This window comes from Leucopleurus acutus (genome assembly GCF_964270905.1).
Source record: "Leucopleurus acutus genome assembly, chromosome: 2".
NCBI lineage: Eukaryota > Metazoa > Chordata > Mammalia > Artiodactyla > Delphinidae > Leucopleurus > Leucopleurus acutus.
In genome coordinates this window covers 124,156,543-124,168,101 of record NC_139143.1, presented here as the reverse complement: position 1 = coordinate 124,168,101, position 11,559 = coordinate 124,156,543, and positions in this window count along the sequence as shown.

Below are 11,559 nucleotides of genomic sequence, written 5' to 3'. Positions count from 1 at the left end.
AATGGAAAAGATGCATAGACAAGTTATGGGGGAAGAGGCACAGAGCTTCCATGCCCCCTCTAGGCATGTGGCCGTCTCAGTAACTTCACATGGACAGCAACAAAGAAGCGTTCTGGACCCTTTTGGTTAGAGCTGTCTTTGTGGAAGCTTCCATTACCTAAGCCTTAGTGATTAAATTATTGATCATTCGTGATGAGCACAGCCTCTGTATTGTTCTACAGAATCCTATCTGAGCTAAAATCTGGTAAACTTATCATCATCCCTAGCCTGCATGCCAGCCCCCTAAAATTGCCCTTCTTCAATATCAGGGTTGGAATACACTTTTCTATAACCTATTGAAAAATGGAGATTTGAGCTCCGGCCTAAAATCACACCCTATCTTCCCACTTTCTTATTCAGAACACTCAGCGTGATTTATGTGTGGAGTTATCCTATGTATGACAAACACGGTTGAATCCTTTTCTTCTTTTTTTTCTTTTTCCAACAGAAATATTTTGAAAACTCCAAGTGGCCACTAAATCACTATTTACAACATTATATTCATGTTCAAAATGCTTTCAATCCTATCATGCTAACTGTACTGAAAGTTACAGAGAAAAGCAAAGCACAGAAGAGTTGAGATTTCAGTATGCCCTTCTAATACATTAATTTTGGTATTAACATTCTATAATTATATACTTTAGCAGGTAAATGATCCAAGTGTCCACAGGCTAAATTATTATTCACCTATCTACCTCTTTTTAATTTACATTCGATGAAAGTTTGATACCATGGATGGCTCATATATTTTCTTCATCCATTTAACAAAAATTGTATATGTACTTCAGATAGGAAACATAATGAAAGCTTACATTTTTCCAAAAACATCTCCAAAAATCTTTGACTCTAGTAATAATATCTTGATTTTTCTGAAACCATTTTCTGGCTCTATAATATATCCCTGCCACTGCTCTGTAGATTTTTGAAAATGGTATACTTGATTTAAACACTTTCAAAACAACTGAAGAGTAAGTTTAGATTCAAAGCTGCAAAGCAACTATTTTTGTGTCCATCTGTACTTGTCATTTCACATCAGTGAATATATTCTATTTTGTTTCCACTATTGTCACATATAATTGTTGCCCAAAAGCTTTCCCCAAAGTCATTGTTTTTTTTTTTTTGACCATCACTGTTTTCTTCAGTAAGATAACATATTGGAGACCCTGCAGTGTTTGTAACAACTTTTTTTTAACAACTTTTTTTTTAACCAGACTTAAACATGAAGGCTAAGAATTTAAAAATCTGTTTAAAAATTCCCTCTTGAGCCATAATCTCCTATGCTGTTTTCTTACTTCTATTGACCCTGCTCAGTATCTCCTCTTTTTTTATTCCTCTCTATTCATATGGCATACAATTTTCTATCTCACTTCCCATACCTCCTTATCAATCCCAAATGCCATAGCCAGTCTTCCTAATCATAGTTTCCCTAGCAGCAGAAGATCCCTCATCCTAAGCAATCCTAAGTAACCTAAGTAACCTTAATAAGACATGTGAAACTCTACTAACTACTGTTTCTCCTATACCTGCTGTGTTGGTGGGTGGACGTCATGAAACTGCCTGTGAATTTCTAAACAGAGACTATGTTATTTATTATTCATCTTTGGTACCTAAGTTAATATCATGAATTGTATGTGTTCAATAAAGTGTTAGTGAATAAAACTAGCTCATTTTATTCTACTGCACGGTCATAATATTTGACCCCAACTTCATTTGCTACTGCTCATCAATTCTTTTATTAATCCCTAGTTGATTACTTAGCATACTCTAAAGAACAATGGTTAGTAACTAACTGCTTCTATTCTATTCTATTTACTTATCTTCCAGTTTTATTGAGTTATAATTGACATACCACGCTGTATAAGTTTAAGGTATATAGAAAAATGATTTGACTTACATACATCATGAAATGTTTACCACAATAAGTTTAGTGAACATCATCATCTCATAGAGATACAAAAGAAAAGAAAATTTTCCCTTATGATGACAATTCATAGGATTTAAGTTCATAAGTTCTATATATAACATGCACTAGTGTTAATTTTATTTATCATGTTGTACATTTCATCCATAGACCTTATTTGTCTTATAAGTGGAAGTTTGTACTTTTTGACCACCTTCATCCAATTCCCCCTCCCACCATTTCCCTCCTCTGGTAACCGCAAATCTGATCTTTTCTTTATGAGTTTGTTTGTCTGTTTTTGAAGTATAATTGATCTACAACAATGTGTTAGGTCTTGGTACACAAAATAGTGATTCTATATTTCTATTCATTTCAAAATCATCACCACAATAAGTCTAGTTACGATTTGTCATCATACAAAGATATTACATAGTAATTGATTATATTTCCCACACTGTACGTTTAATACCTGTGACCCAGTTATGTTGTAACTGAAAGTCTCTACGTCTTAATCTCCCTCACCTCTCTCTCTCATCTGCAAACATCCCTCCTCTCTGGCAACCGCCTGTTTGTTCTCTGTATCTATTACTCTGCTTCTGTTTTATTATGTTTGTTCATTTGTTTGGTTTTTAGATTCCACATATAAGTAAAATCATATGGTATTTGTCCTTCTCAGTCTGAATTATTGCCTTTAGTATAATACCCTCTAGGTCTACCCATGTTGCTTCTACTGTCTTTGAATACTCCACCTTTGCCCTGCCCTCCCATTTTCAACATATAATCAAGTTTCTTCCTTTGTATTAAGAATGGGCAGGCAGTTCAATTCACAGAATTCTCATACTAGGCTATGTCTGTGTGAGGCATTGGATTTACAGAGATGGATAGGTTACAATCTTTAATTTAATTTATCAATTAAATTAAACCCTGAGGTTTAATTTATTGATAAATTACAATATAATGTAATAAGTTCATCAATACAATTTTAAAACTATGTATAGTTAAAGACAAAATGACTGTATACTTATATCCGGGTGGAGATGAGGAGTGTGGGGTTGTGAAAATCTTCTCAGTCTAGGTTTTAAAGGGTAAGTAGGAGTTCTCCATATGACTGGAATAAGGGAGAATTACCCTCTAGATAAGAGAATTGTATTTCTGTGCTCTGTACCTCATGTTTATTCACCTTTGCCCACTTTCTTCCCTTGGACCTGGATCTTACATCATCCCAATTCTGCCTTGACTTTCATGCTCCTCCGTCTTACATCATAAACCCATCCTTGTACTTGAGATTTAGTCATTCATTCATTCATTCATTGAACACATGTTTACCTAGATTACTGGTTCTGTGTTAGCTGTCTATATAAAATAGACATGGTCCCTGCCCTCAAAAAACTCACAAGCTCACAACTTTTAGTGAGGCTAGGCAATTACAGAAAAAAAAAAGTGGTGATCATTATAAGAGAAATGAAGAAATACACAGCATTTTGAGACACATAAAGGTAAAAGTCATAACTGAGTTCATGAATCAGGAAATTACTCTCAGAGGGATGATAGAGTTACTAAGATCTAAAGAATCTAAAAGATTAGCAACGTCCCATCAGCTATGTTAATGTCTTTGGACTTAATCCTTACATAAAGGTGATAAGATGAATGACATTATAAGATTTGAAGATAATTACTGGCTACATTTTAGAGAATTGATTGGGAAGAAGGAAGAATGGATGCAGGGAGATCAATCAAGAAGTTTTTATAGCTGTTCAGGCAAGAAATGATGGTGTCTGCCAATGGGATTATCAGAGTTCCTGTAACTTTACACACAAGCCTGATGAATTCTTCACAATCCTATTAGAACATTACCTTTACTCTGCTAGTCTCTTAAAGTAGAATATCCCTTTCCCCTTCATTATCAGATTTCTTAAAAAAAACTAATTAATATTCATTTACTACCTCCTTTGTCTCACCTCCTGTAGTCTTGATTTTTCTCCCCAAATTAATTTCATTATCACAGAGTCAAGTGCCACAAGGAGGACTATGTCTAGGTTACATAAGAAGAACATTGTAGTGTATAAATATTTTTGCCCCTCTATCATACTTCCCTGACATCATTTTAAATATTCAACTCAAACAGTCTTTTCTTCCCACAACTCCACTGAAGTGAGTGTTGCCGAGGTCAACTAATAACTTCTAGATTGCCGTATTTAATATTTCTCCCTCAGTTCCATCTCAGATTATTTTCTTTTCCTCTTCTAGTAAACCTCTAAATATTTGGTTTTATGCAAAGTTTTGGCCACAGAGCACCTTCTTTTCTCTACCTGTACTACTGACTTTGTAAATATTGGCTAAATATTCAAATCCTCTTGTTATGAATGCATTTATAAACATATCTATCAAATTTATGTCTCTAGTCACTACTGGCCCTTTGAACCCCCAGTCTTATATCTCCAACTACTAACTTGACATCACTACTTAGATTTCTGAGATAAATTAAAATTATTCAAACTCCAAAATAATTGTCAAGTATCCCTCAAATCTGTCCTATCACCAGTGTTCCCCATCTTAATAACCATTATCCACCCAGTTTGTTTAACCAAAACTCCATGAATCTTCCCTCACCATTATTCCTCAAATTCAACCTCAAATACATTTCTCCACATTGTCCACTTCTTTCCATCCCTGTTGCCTCCACTCAAGCCCAAACCACATTATTATGTCTTGCTTGGACAGCTGCAATTTCCTTCTAAACGATCTCCATTCTTTTACTCTTTCCCTCTAAAGTTGGCTCTCTGTACAGCCTCCAGAGCAATCACTTAAGAACATAATCATGTTACTTGATTACTTAAACCTTCCAATGACCTTCATTTATACTTAGGAAAATAATCCAAACTTTCTAGCAAAGGCTGTGAGGTCTTACAGGAGCTGGCTCACTTCTCTGATCTTATATCAAAGCCCTCTATGCCTTCACTCATGATTCTAAACTAATTGGGCTCTTTTCTTCAAACATATCCAGCGTAGTCTACCTCTAGGCCTTTGCACTGGATGTGCTCTCTTCTTGCACACTTTTTCCATTGATTCTAGTTATGGCATGTTCCGTTTTATTACTTAGGTCTTTGCTTCTCCATCTAAATGCCTTTACAAATCATCTCTCATAAACTAGAATGCCTACTCTACTCAGGCACTCTGAATTTATATTATTATATGACTATCCATTACTAAATGAAATTATTTTTAAAACTTATTTTACTTAAGAAAAATCTCTATACCAGCCTGTAGCACCAATAAAACATAAAGTTTATTGAGTCAAGAATCTTATCTTTCCCACTTACAGCTCTAAGCCTAGCACTTAGAAGAATAATATCTGGCTCATAGTAGGAAATCAATATACATTCTTTTTCTCAAGAAATGAAAGAGTCACTATAATACTTTCATACTTATCTATCTTCTTCACCAGACAAAAGCTACTTGAGAATGAGTACTATATTTACAATGGTACATGATACACAATAAATATAGACTAAATTTTTAAAAATTAAGTATACAGTCAAAAAAGACTTCCAGGTCTTCCCTGGTGGAGCAGTGGTTGAGAGTCCGCCTGCCGATGCAGGGGACATGGGTTCGTGCCCCAGTACAGGAAGATCCCACATTCCACAGAGTGGCTGGGCCCGTGAGCCATGGCCGCTGAGCCTGCACATCCGGAGCCTGCGCTCCACAACGGGAGAGGCCACAACAGTGAGAGGCCCGTGTACCGCAAAAAAAAAAGACTTCCAAAAGAGAGAAATATCAGGATTGTCTCTAAGAGGATAAATAGGATTTCACTAGGAGAGGAATTGGAAAAAGACATTCCAGGAAGAGGAAATGGAAAATAAAAAGTGTGAAGATATGAAAGAAAACTGCTTTGGGGGGATAATTAAGGCATTTAGAGTGCTTAGGGATTATAATAAATATCTTCTATTTCTCTGAATCACCCCTCCATGTTAATTCCACTGCTCAAGTATATGAATTCTTTAGTGTCTACCCTAACTGCCAAATACCTCTTTAAAATTTTTCGCAGCCTCTAGTATCTTTCTGTTCTAATCTATGTAACTTGATACCACCAGACAAACAATTCTAAAGTGAAATTCTGATATTGTACTTTCCCATACCCAACTGGAAACCTTCAATGATTCCCAAATGCTAATTGAAAACATTTCTAATTCCTTTGATCCATTGAAGGCTCTCCAGCAGCTATTGCCAAGCTGTTTTCCCAGGCTTACTTCCCACTCTTCCTTTTCTTGTATTCTTATACTGCAGCCAAAACTGAGTATTTGTATATCTCTGTGCATTTCTAGCTATTTCCAAACTCATTGTCTCTGCTGTACTTTTCCCTCTGTACAATGCCCTTTCTACCATCTATATAATCTACAACTTCCAAGTTTCACATGTCAACATCAAGATGCCAACTTTGAACTGTCCAGACAGAAATAGCTCTCTTTTCACATAATTCTTCTAAATGGGTGAGTGATTATTTCTAGCTCATAATATGAGTAAACAATTTTTAAGTTTTCTATTTTATATGGTTCATTATCCTATTGAATATAAATATTCTTCCTTATAATACACTTTTTGTTTTCCTTATAAGCACTCCATGGATATTTTATAATAAAGAATAAGTTGTATAGAGATATGGGAGTATAAGAATACCTCTATATTGTTAAATCTAAAACAAAGTAACAACACTATACATGAATGCAAAATCACAGACGTTGGTCAAAGACACTGTGGGAGAGAAGGAATAATAAGGAAAAGAAAGGGAAGAATTGAAAACTTTCTTCTCAGGCTCTTGCTATGTGCTATCCACCATGATCTATGCTTTTCCTGTAGTTCTCAGAAAAACCTACTCAATCAAGTAGGTGCTTTTATGATCCCCATTTTCCAAAAGAGGAAAATAAGACTCCAAATGGCTAAGAAATACACAACAGGTAATTGTCATAGCCAAGAATTAAAACAATTTCCATCTAACTTCAAAACTTTGAACAACTAAAACACTGAGAAACTTTCCTTCCCAGGTTCCCCAGATCCCCCCAAACCCGAGAGCCAGATATTTTCATATCATCATGTTATCAGTGGTAGAATCTGGACTTGAAGCTGAGTTTCCATTTCAGTACACTATAGTGTATTGACTGCATTTTATTTTTCTCATTGTTTTTTAAACTACAGTTAAATGAAAGTATTATTCTTCATGATTCAATGTAATATCAATTGATTAGCTCATAATTTTTTAAACAGTGGCCTAGAAAGCATGTTTTTCCAATACTAGATTCTTTTTTGGAGTAGATATTAAGTGTCCTGCACCAAACCATGACATATCTGAGTATTATTGAACAAAGATCTGTTATGCTTTTGGCTTGAGTAATGACAGTTGATATTGAAAATATGTCAACTTGCTTAACATTATCATGGGCAGAATTCTTAATTAACCTGCTGATGTTGTTAATAACATAGAATGATTCTTCTTTGGGAATGAGAGTTATATAATGAACTCTAGTTATTTCACTGCTGATAAAACTCTGGAGAGCCAATATGTCACTGAGGGGAAGACAGTACTCTTAGGAAGGAGGTCATCAGAATGGACTCCCTTGTGACAAATACAGTGATGGGGAAAACAGCACAACCTGTAGCTATTTTGGTTTCACTGTTTCTATTTCAGGCACTGAAGTATCAGAGAAGCTGTAACCTATGCTTGCCCCTGAATCTCTCATGTGCTCTGTTCTGCCCCTAAGAGTTCTCTAAAATAAAACTAATCTCAGTACTGATTATAAGAAAGCCTGGCATTGAAGTTCAACAGAGACACCTAGATGGCTTCTTGTTCAACATTTTCAATAAACAGTACAAGTACAGAGTAAAAGATAAAAATAAAAAAAATTCCCGCTCTATTAAGGTATAAAATGACACATAAAAGTCTCTACCTTCCAATTCTCAGTCTCTTAGATAGTTTCTTTTTTATCTGTACCAAGGATTTAATGTTGAGTGTGTATTCTACCTGCAGTTTTTAACAATGTGCTTTATTGGCATGTTTTTAACTTATTTATTCTCAGATGTGTTTAAAAAATTAAGTAGCCCATTAGTAACAGTGTCAAGTAGATTCCTGCAGATGTTTTACCCAATAGTATTTTAAAAGTTATTTTGTGTTATTTCATTTAATCCCATAAAACCCCAAGAGATTATTATCTCCATTTCTTGATATAAAGAGATTGAAACTCAAAAAGGTAGGTGACTTGCCCAAGGTCACACAAGTAAGATTGTGTTGGATGAGCCAGAACTCAAATCTAGGCCTGTCTCCAAAGCCTAAAGATGCTCAGAAATACTGAACTATATGGTATTGCCTTTACACAGCCTCACAAATTTAAATTACAATGATTCTTCTTCAGACTATACTACAAAGCTACAGTAATCAAGACAATATGATACTGGCACAAAAACAGAAATAGAGATCAATGGAAGAGGATAGAAAGCCCAGAGATAAACCCACAAACCTATGGTCATGTAATCTATGACAAAGGAGACAAGGATATACAGTGGAGAAAAGACAGTCCCTTCAATAAGTGGTGCTGGGAAAACTGGACAGCTACATGTAAAAGAATGAAATTAGAACACTCCCTAACACCATACACAAAGATAAACTCAAAATGGATTAGAGACCTAAATGTAAGACTGGACACTATAACATTCTTAGAGGACAACATAGGAAGAACACTCTTTGACATAAATCACAGCAAGATCTTTTTTGATCCAGCTCCTAGAGTAATGGAAATAAAAACAAAAATAAACAAATGGGACCTAATGAAACTTAAAAGCTTTTGCACAGCAAAGGAAACCATAAACAAGATGAAAAGACACCCCTCAGAATGGGAGAAAATATTTGCAAATGGACAAAGGATTAATCTCCAAAATATATAAACAGTTCATGCAGCTCAATATTAAAAAGCAAACAACCCAATCCAAAAATGGGCAGAAGACCTAAATAGACATTTCTCCAAAGAAGACATACAGATGGCCAAGAGGCACATGAAAAGCTACTCAACATCACTACTTATTAGGAAATGCGAATCAAAACTACAATGAGGTGTCACCTCACACCAGTCAGAATGGGAATTATCAGAAAATCTACAAACAACAAATGTTGGAGAGGGTGTGGAGAAAAGCGAACCATCTTGCACTGTTAGTGGGAATGTAAATTGATACAGCCACTATGGAGAACACTCTGGAGGTTCCTTAAAAAACTAAAATTAGAATTACCATATTACCAAGAAATCCCACTACTGGGCATAGACCCAGAGAAAACCATAATTCAAAAATACACATGAGTCCCAATGTTCATTACAGCACTATTTACAATAGCCAGGTCATGGAAGCAAGCCCACTGACAGAGGAATGGATAAAGAAGATGTGGTATATATATACAATGGAATACTACTCAGTCATAAAAAGGAATGAAACAGGGTCATTTGTAGAGATGTGGATAGATCTAGAGGCTGTCATACAGAGTGAAGTAAGTCAGAGAGAGAAAAACAAATACCGTATATTAACGCATATATGTAGAACTAGAAAAATGGTACAGATGAACTAGTTTGCAGGGCAGAAATAGAGACACAGATATAGAGAACAAACATAAGGACATGAAGGGGGAGGGGGAGGTGGTGGTGGTGGGATGAATTGGGAGATTGGGATTGACATAAAACACTAATACATATAAATAGATAACTAATAAGAACCTGCTGTATAAAAAAATAAATAATATAAGATTCAAAAATTCAAATAAATAAATAAATAAATTATAATGATTCTTGGATTTTCACCAGAAACCCAACTTTGTATCCATCAACTGAGTTGTTTATCTACACATTTCCATACAGGTGTGCTTTTAACCCATTTTCCATTCCAGATTTAACAGTTAAATTTTATTTGCAAATAAACAATGGATGTTTTTTAAAATATTCATTGTTACAAATGGTAATAGTGGACACATAGGGTTGTTACGAGCAATATTTGGGATATGCTTATACTAAAAAGTTATCCATTGTTTATCTGAAATTAAAATTTAACTGGATGTCCTGTATTTTGTCGGGTAACCCTACACATTCCAGCTCTTCTTTTGCATCACAGTGTTTATTATTTAATACAGAAGCCAAAAATTCCCTTTCTCCCTAACTTACTTTAACCCTTGTGCTTTGCATTCTTCAACTTCACCTTCTTTTTTTCCTGGGCTGCATTATTGTCCATTTCAGAAAATTCTGGCTTTGGAAGGCTTATGTTGTGTGACAATTTTAAAAGGTGTGCAGGGTCAGGGATGTCATTAGTGAAAGATGGCTGACTGTAACTGATGTCATCACGGTATTCTAGTCTTATTCCCCAATTTGTCCAAGTCCACGTCTTGACTCTATTTGGTGTGCAGGCAACTGATCACAAAACACCGAAATATTGTTATAAAATAGATTGTAAATGTATTAATTTGTATCAAGAACTATCTGGCTTCTCAATCTCACTAGGAGGCACATTTCTCTACATGAAAGTGTATGAGGAATAAAGGACTGTAATAAAATTAACAAAGTACCATTTTTGAGCTTCTGTTTCTAATCTGCAAAATGGACTTAGTAAGTACCTACTACATAGGGTGGCTAAAAGGACTTGAGATAATGCATAGATGAGATTATTGATGTCTATATTAATATTAGTTAAAGAAAACAATAACAATAATTTAGAAGATTGATTGGTGAACACAGAATCAGAGTGCCAAGAATTGAATAATCTAATTTTGCTAAAATTGGAAATGTGAAACTCCCTTAAAAGATTATATTTGCTTGATAAATGTAATATTCTTGTTTCTGAATTAGAGTTCCTTCTTACATATTGGACACTTGAAAAAGGCTTGTCAATATATTTTGCTTTCTCTTAACCTCTTTTCTGTGCTTCTGTTACTTGCCAACCTCTCTTTGGATAAAAAATAAACATTTCTTTAAAGTCATGAATACATTCAATCACCTCTGGAGCTATTGATTTTATTAACAAATGGAATTAGACTGGAAGTCCTTCTTTTCCTTCATGTTGACTGTCTATATATTTTCATTGATTTATTAACTATTGGTTCCATGACAATTCAGTTTCATATTTCTATAATCTTTGAGTAGAGCTTGTCACCGCCCCCATACCACCTAGAGTTTCCTGTTTTGAATCTGCTGCTTATTTGTTGTTCAGTCTTTGCCAAAGCACTTAACCTTCTCACTACCTCAGTTCTTTCATCTGTAAAATGGGAATAGTAAAAATTCATAAGGCTATTATGATGATATATTCATAGGCAAAAATAATTTCAAACATGGGTGGATGCTGGCGCCATTACTCATATGAGGAGGAAGAAGTGAGAAGGGCATGTGGGTTGTGGGGAGTCATATGGTAGTCGCTAAGCTGGGTTTTGGAGCCTCAAGGTATGGTCTAGGTCCTAAAGTATTTAATCATCTAATATCATGGGAAATTCCAAGTCTGAAATATTGCAAGGGGAGAGTCTTTAAAAATTATCTGCTGCAACCATTTCTTTTGCAGAAATAAAGAGAAATTGGGACTTGCTCACAGTTGCATTTCTGATGAGTGAAAGA